Source organism: Triticum dicoccoides, chromosome 7B (genome assembly GCF_002162155.2).
Source record: "Triticum dicoccoides isolate Atlit2015 ecotype Zavitan chromosome 7B, WEW_v2.0, whole genome shotgun sequence".
In the NCBI taxonomy this organism is placed as follows: Eukaryota; Viridiplantae; Streptophyta; class Magnoliopsida; order Poales; family Poaceae; genus Triticum; species Triticum dicoccoides.
In genome coordinates, this window is record NC_041393.1 from 480925847 (window position 1) to 480933554 (window position 7708).

Consider the following 7708-nt stretch of genomic DNA (forward strand, 5'->3'; position numbering starts at 1 on the left):
TGCTCGCCTATGATATAAAAATCCTACCGAGTGAAGAGCAAACCTCTCACTTGGGGGCTTAGCTGCAGCCCAGTGCTCGCCTAAGATATAAAAATCCTACCGAGTGAAGAGCAAACCTCTCACTCGGGGCTTAGCTGCAGCCCAGTGCTCGCCTAAGATATAAAAATCCTGCCGAGTGAAGAGCAAACCTCTCACTCGGGGGCTTAGCTGCAGCCCAGTGCTTGCCTAAGATATAAAAATCCTACCGAGTGAAGAGCAAACCCCTCACTCGGGGGCTTAGCTGCAGCCCAGCGCTCACCTAAGTGGATTAAGGAATAAGTCGACTGCAGTGAGCGTCTTTCTTTGAACCTGCAAAAGACATTTCAAGCCAAAAGCAATCATATTCAAACATCAAATTCAAGTTCGGAACGATACCTAAAGGAACCGAAAGTGCTCAGGCGCTAAGCCTATTAAGGTTTATCGGTTACAACTCCACTCGGCATACCGAGGCAAATTTAAAGCGTCGAGCTTAAAAGAAGTTTTTTACCCCTCCTGTGGAGGGCTGGAAGGTGCAACAAACTCATCAAGATCAATTCCATCTGCGATCCGAGTGGCAGTAGCAATGAAAGTTTCCATAAAGGACCTGAAGTCGTGTTTCTTGGTGTTGGCCACCCGGAGGGCCGCCAGCTTGTCTTCTCGCGCATCTTTGCAGTGGACTCGGGCCAGACACAGAGCAACATCTGCACTGCACCGAGCCGAGGACTTTTTCCACTCCTGCACTCGACCAGGGACCGTGTTCAAGCGAGCCATCAGCAACTCGAGGTCGTTCTGGAGTGTCTCCCTGGGCCAGAGCGTTGAGTCGATGCGAGATGTGGCGACCTTCAGCCTTGCAAGATAGTCCACGACAGCTGCAACACGGGACTCCACTCGGAAAACATTCATGGCAACTTCGTCGTTCACCGGAGAATTGACGGGGTCAAGGTTTGGTTTGAGCCGGCTAGTCTCTTCTTCAAAGTCTTGACAAAATTCTGCAAGGGCGATCACCGAGTCAAGGCAATGGTCGAATGGAAAAATCACAGTTGAAAATGATTGTTGAGCGTAAAGGTTTACCTTCAAGCATAAGGAACAGCTTCTTGGCAAGACCACTCAGGAAGGCCTCCAGATCATTTTTCTTCCCAAGAGCAGCTTTCAGATTGGTATTTTCTTGTTCAAGCTTGGTGACTGAAGCTAACTTCTCGTCAGCAAGCTTGATCTTCTCAGCTAGTTCAAGGTCTTTTTTCTGTTGGGCCTCCTTCACCTTACCTGCAAGTTACAGCAAGATCAGATTTTGAAACAAATAAAGGGAAAAAGCAGTCGTCGAGGTCTCACCAAACATACCTTTGGTCTCCTTCTTTGCCTTCGTCAGATTCTCCTGAACCAGCTTCAAATCCAGCTCGAGCTGAATGTGTTTGTTTTCCAGCTCAGTGTAGCGAGCCGCAAGGTCACAGGATCTCTGTGAAGAATCAATCGACTAAATGTCAAAGATAATTCACTTCCGAGTGAAAAAGGAAAAATCATGGGTTTCTAAGACTACAGCCGAATACAAGCATTCGACTGTAGTCTCGGGGACTACACCCAGTGGGTGCACTCAGCATGCCCCCACTAATCCTATTGAAGACAGAGTCGACTAGTCGACTTAAAAAAAAACAGGATGTATTCTTTAAGACTGTAATCGACTACAAGCAGTCGACCACAGTCTCGGGGACTACACCCAGTGGGTGCACTCAGCGTGCCCCCACCGGTTTGCGAAATCCAGTCGCCATAGTCGAATGACGGAAAGACTGAACTTATAAAGCCTAAGGCCGACTGCCAGCAGTCGACCTTAGCCTTGGGGACTACACCCAGTGGGTGCACTCAGCGTGCCCCCACCGGTTTGCGAAATCCATTCGCCATAGTCGAATGACGGAAAGACTGAACTTATAAAGCCTAAGGCCGACTGCCAGCAGTCGACCTTAGCCTTGGGGACTACACCCAGTGGGTGCACTCAGCGTGCCCCCACCGGTTTGCGAAATCCATTCGCCGTAGTCGAATGACGGAAAGACTGAACTTATAAATCCTAAGGCCGACTGCCAGCAGTCGACCTTAGCCTTGGGGACTACACCCAACGGGTGCACTCAGCGTGCCCCCGCTAACACGGAGTTTAAATCGACACACCCAGTGGGTGATTACTATAAATTCTGGAAAGAAAAGTTTTTGATAGCATATCCTAACAGAACAAGCGGTGGTCGACTGACCTGAAAATTGCTTTGAAGGGCGGAGCTGGCGTCGTAAGCTGCCTGGCTCGCATCCCGGATGGTCTTCAACTGCTCCATCATGATCCCTGCCTGGCGTATCGCCTCCTTCGCAGCGCCAGCTTGGTCCTCTGGGACGTGGTGCATCGTGAAGAGGGAGGGCTGCAGAGCACTCGTCAGTGGATCTGCGAAGGACACAGTGTGTCGAGTGGTGTTCTCCTCCTCCGCGACCAGAGTCTCAGGCACCGTCACATCCTGGGGCACCCTGCCGGCAGACGCTTTCCTACTCCTTCTATGCTTCAGCGGTTCCTCATCTTCATCATCATCAGGGAGAGTGATAACAACATTGGATGGAGCTACAGAAAAGAATCAGAATTAGAGATCATGAGTCAGTCGACTAGAAACGGTGTTAAGAGTATAGTACCAGGTTTTGAGGTTGCTGCGTCCTCCATCTCATGGTCGTCAGCCCGGGCTGAGGTCTCGGAAGTAGCAGCACTGCAACTCCAAAGAATCAGTCGACTAACTCCAGCGCCAACCAGAGATAGTTTGCACAAAACAAGAAGACTTAAGCAGCATGATTACCCTGATATGGTGGGGATGGACACCTTCATCTTCGGCAGGAGCTTGGTCGGCTTTGACGGGGCCGCCCTGGGCTGCTTCGACGCCTTTTCAGTCGGCGCCGGAGAGGTGGTCCGAGGGCGCTTGGTCGACTGTGTAACAGTCGCAACCCCCTTGCCACGTTCAGTCGCAGGGTCATGGACAAGCTTCGACCGCCTTTCCGAGCATGGTGGTGCGACCTCCTCCTCCTCCTCTTCTTCGTCCTCCTCCTCATCATCATCATCGTCATCATCATCCTCAGCGGCGTCCGAGTCCCACTCCTCCTCCTGGCTCTTGCCCCCGCTCGCTTCTCCCTCCTCAGTCGGAGCCTGTGCTCCATTGGGCATCGAGTACAGCTCAGTGAGGACCTGATAGACATCAAGACAAAGATCAGTCGACCGATCGGCAGAGAAAACAGAAATAAATGTGACAAGAATACAATGGGAAGTGGAGCAGACATACCTTGTTTGGATCACTGTGGTGGTCGAGTGGAGGAATCCTTCTGGCTCCGCGAGGGTTATCCTTGTTCCCAGTAACAGCGGCCATCCACCTTTCCAGAGTGGCATCGTCGACTGCTTCTGGATTGACCCGAGTCTCATCCTCAGTCCCGCGGTACAACCACATGCAATGGCTCCGGAACTGAAGAGGCTGGATACGACGCCTAAGAAAAACCTCCAGGAGATCCATACCCGTCACTCCCTCCCGAACCAACTGAACTACACATTCCATCAGCATCTTCACATCAGCTTTCTCCTCCGGAATCACCTTCAGAGAGGAGGGCTTGTTCACTCGGCCCATGGTGAACTGAGGGAGTCCACTCGACTGCCCCGGCGTCGGCTGATCCTGGCAGTAGAACCAGGTCGACTGCCAGCCTCTGACTGACTCGGGAAATGTCATGGCTGGGAAGGTGCTCTTGTTCCTCACCTGGATCCCCAGACCCCCACACATTTGGACAACTCGGATTTTTTCGTCGCCTGGGCTCGCCTTCTTCACGGTCTGAGAGCGACACGTGAATATGTGCTTGAACAAGCCCCAATGCGGTCGACAACCCAGAAAACTCTCACACATGGACACAAACGCGGCAAGATAGGCGATAGAATTCGGGGTGAAGTGGTGGAGTTGCGCTCCAAAGAAGTTCAAGAAACCACGGAAGAAAACGCTCGGCGGCAAAGAAAATCCGCGGTCGACATGGGTAGCCAGAAGCACGCACTCACCCTCTTCCGGCTGGGGCTGCCACTCTTTCCCCGGAAGCCTTGCAGCTCCATGAGGGATCAGGCCCTCGTTGGCCATGTCGAGGAGATCCGTCTCCGTGATGGTCGATTGGATCCAATCTCCCTGGACCCAGCCTTTCGGCAGGCGAGATCTAGACGAAGACCCGCCGCGACTGGTGGATCTCCCCTTCGCCTTCTCCGTCGCCGACGCCTTCTTCGCGCGTTCCAGCGCCACCGTCTTCTCCTTGACCATGGCTGCCGGCGAGACGCGCGAGGAGAAGTTGTGCGGAGGCGAGAGCGAGCGCGTTGGGCGGAGACGAAGGGAGCAGAGAGAGAATGCTGAGGCACTGCTCAAAAAACCCTCGCCGGGCGCGTTTATAAGACCCCTTCCGAGAGGATGACAGGTGGGCCCGGTCGATCTAATCATATCCTGAAACAGTTGCGCGGACGTGATACGTGGCGAAAAAAGCGGCGCGGGGATCGAGGCGTCTATGCCCTGTCCCATCCGAGCGCCGCGGTCCGCCCCGCTTCGCGCGCTTCCCCAAATTTCGTATCCCGCGGAATCCGCGAACGGCAGATCGGTCTGCCAGACGCGGGATTTCCTGCGATCCGTCGCTCGGAGATCGGCGAAGTCCAAAAGATCACTCGACGAAGGAAAAGAATGGATCGAGTCGACTGAAGAAAAGTTGTTCACTATCAACAAAGAGATTTTTTGGTTCAAAACAACGCACGACCAGTATGCGAAGGCTAATCGGAAACAGCATCAACTCCTTCATCACTCAAGCCTCAATCCATTCGGGGGCTAATGATGGAGTCATGTACCTAGGGTAGGGTCACAGACCTGATCTAAGTACCCTGCCCAAGGACACCCTTAGAAGAGATCACCTTCCAGTCGACCTACGAGGGACTCACTCGACTGACTTGAAGGACTCGACCACGAAGACTCACTCGACCACCAGAAGGTCAAGAGGCACTCTGCACTGCAACGGTCTGTAATTAAGTAGACTTTATGATAGTAAAGACACTTTATGTGGGGCGTTACCAGTAACGCCCCGGACTTAATGTACCTTAAACCCTTCATTACGTGGGTTGGCTGGGGTCCTGGCGCACTCTATATAAGCCACCCCCCTCCACAGGCAGAGGGGTTCGGCACCCTGTAATCCATATACACATAATCCACTCGACCGTCTCCGGGCTCCGAGACGTAGGGCTTTTACTTCCTCCGAGAAGGGCCTGAACTCGTACATCTCTTGTGTTTACAACCTCTCCATAGCTAGGACCTTGCCTCTCCATACCTATCCCCCACTCTACTGTCAGATTTAGATCCACGACACCGAGGCATGCCTTTGTCCACGAGGTGTCCGCGGGCCTGGCAAGCTTGGTGCGACGCTTCATCAACTTCGTCTTTATCCGTCTACGCATGCCTAGTGCTGGCAACACCGGCGTGTGCCTTCTTCTATGATGTGACCCCGGGCTTGGCAAACCCGGTGCGACGCGTTGTTAACAACTTCTTCTTCCCGCACACCACTACTTCGACACCACTGTGCCCCATGACTAACTCGGCGCCTCCTTGCGCCTGCTGCTCCACGGCGACATCATCAACACTGGCTACCCTGACTCGACATCGACCACAGCGTTATTCGCACGGCTACCTCGACCACGGCTAAACCACCTACACTCTCGGCTACCTCGACAAACGGCACAAAGGCTTGTGTGCGTGTGTGTGTCCACGAGGCTCAAGCAATATCCATCAATTCTACCAATCCCTCTTTATCCCTTCTAACAGCTTGATCCGAGATAACACTACTACAAACATTATATGCGAATTAACGTGGAAGGGTAGCTGAGAGCATACCGCAAAACTTTAGTATGACCCGACGTGTCTATGTACGCAAGTCATAACACATGCTACGAACGAGTTGCTTATCTATCATTTTCTAGGCCTCTAGTCGCTCGATTGCAGACGTCTGGCTCCTACCTGTGTATATCTTGATGTGATTTATCGTCACGACTGATGATTGTCTTTACCTGCTAATAATAAACTAATTATTGGAACTATATATGATTGGAGCCACCCGAACCAGACAGCTTATACGTCTCTAAATTAAGGGAACGGTTGGACTAGAGCACTCATATGCAAAACTAAGCATATTAGCACCTGACCATGTCCCCAAATGGTGGACACCTATTGATGTATATCAGTCATCTACAGTTTATAATGTTGGATTTGGACCATATGTTTTTTATGAATGCACTTCACTTATAATTACAAGATCATTACCATCAGAAGTACTACTTTTAATATGAATCCAACGATCTTAACCTCACTTTTTTCTGCTCATTTAAGTTGGCAGTGCTTGAAAAGAGTTATAGATTTCTGCTAGTGGGCAGTGGCGTGGATGGACCTTCAGCTTCAGGGGCAAGAAACAGACCAAAGAGGCCAAAGTCAGATGCAGCCCTTGACTCTTTCAGAGACAAACAGATCTCCATCAAGAGGTCGGAATTACCGACAAGTAAGTCTTACAGAGTCCACATTCTCCACTTGACCATGTCGTCCAAGGCACGCCAAGGTCGAAGATTGGCGACTTGGGTTTCCTAGACGGACACCGAAAGAAACACAAGCATTAACAAATTCGGAGCTTCATGATCGTGTCAGACACTACCACATATCGGCAATTAATCCTTCAAAATCAGCAATAATAATCCTCACATGCAAACAGTACACTTATAATGTATGTAGACTAAAATATCAGTGATCCGTATCAGATTCATCAAGCTCCAAATAGCAAAGACAGTGCAGATTATTTTTCTTATTCTACATATACTAAATCTAGCCAGGTTTCTTTTTTCTGCTTTTTTTGACTTTTTTCAATCAGTAAAAACCTGACCAATGGGGTGATGACACGCCAATTAGCGGGGGATCTGGACGTGTAGGCGTTCCGGTGCATCTAGGGTTTCAGTAGGGAGGTATACAAATTCCTTTTGCTGTGTCAGTTTGTACGAGTTTGATTTGACCATGTCTGTTGGTTGGAAAAAAATCTGCATATACTAGGCCGGGCTCTTTTGTTCGCATGCGGTTGTTATTCTACGTACGATATTCTCAGTTGAGATATCCATCTTTTAATTTTGACAGCATAAATTGTCGGTTCTCTCCATCGCTTTTCTCTCCAACTCTCGATTCCCAATGCAGCGCCGCCTTGCCGCCCTCGATCGTGCCCTCTCGAAGGCCCTGGGAAGAAGGTTCGCGCCAGATCCTCCACCGCCTTTATACGCGTATAAAAAGCCCCCTAGCTTCGATGAAGGGCATTCACCGCATCTCCACTGACGCAGTTGTATCTCTATCTTTCTCAATTCTCCACCACTTCTATCAGCACCGATTTGTGGAGAGCGACAGCAGGATGGGCAGGGTGGAGGCCAAGCAGCCAGAGTTCGGTGGCAGCATATGTTGATCGTGCCGTCGAGCCAGGCGCGCCGGAAGTCGGTGACGATGGCGCGGTGGTGCTCAGCGGCGTTGACGACGAGGTAACACGCGAGAAGCTCCTCGAGGTCCCGCTACGACGCTCGGACGTTGTCCTTCGCTGCACTATCTCTGCCATGCTCTCCAGGAAGTCCCCCTCTGGGTCCGCCGACTCCATCACCATCACGAGGCTC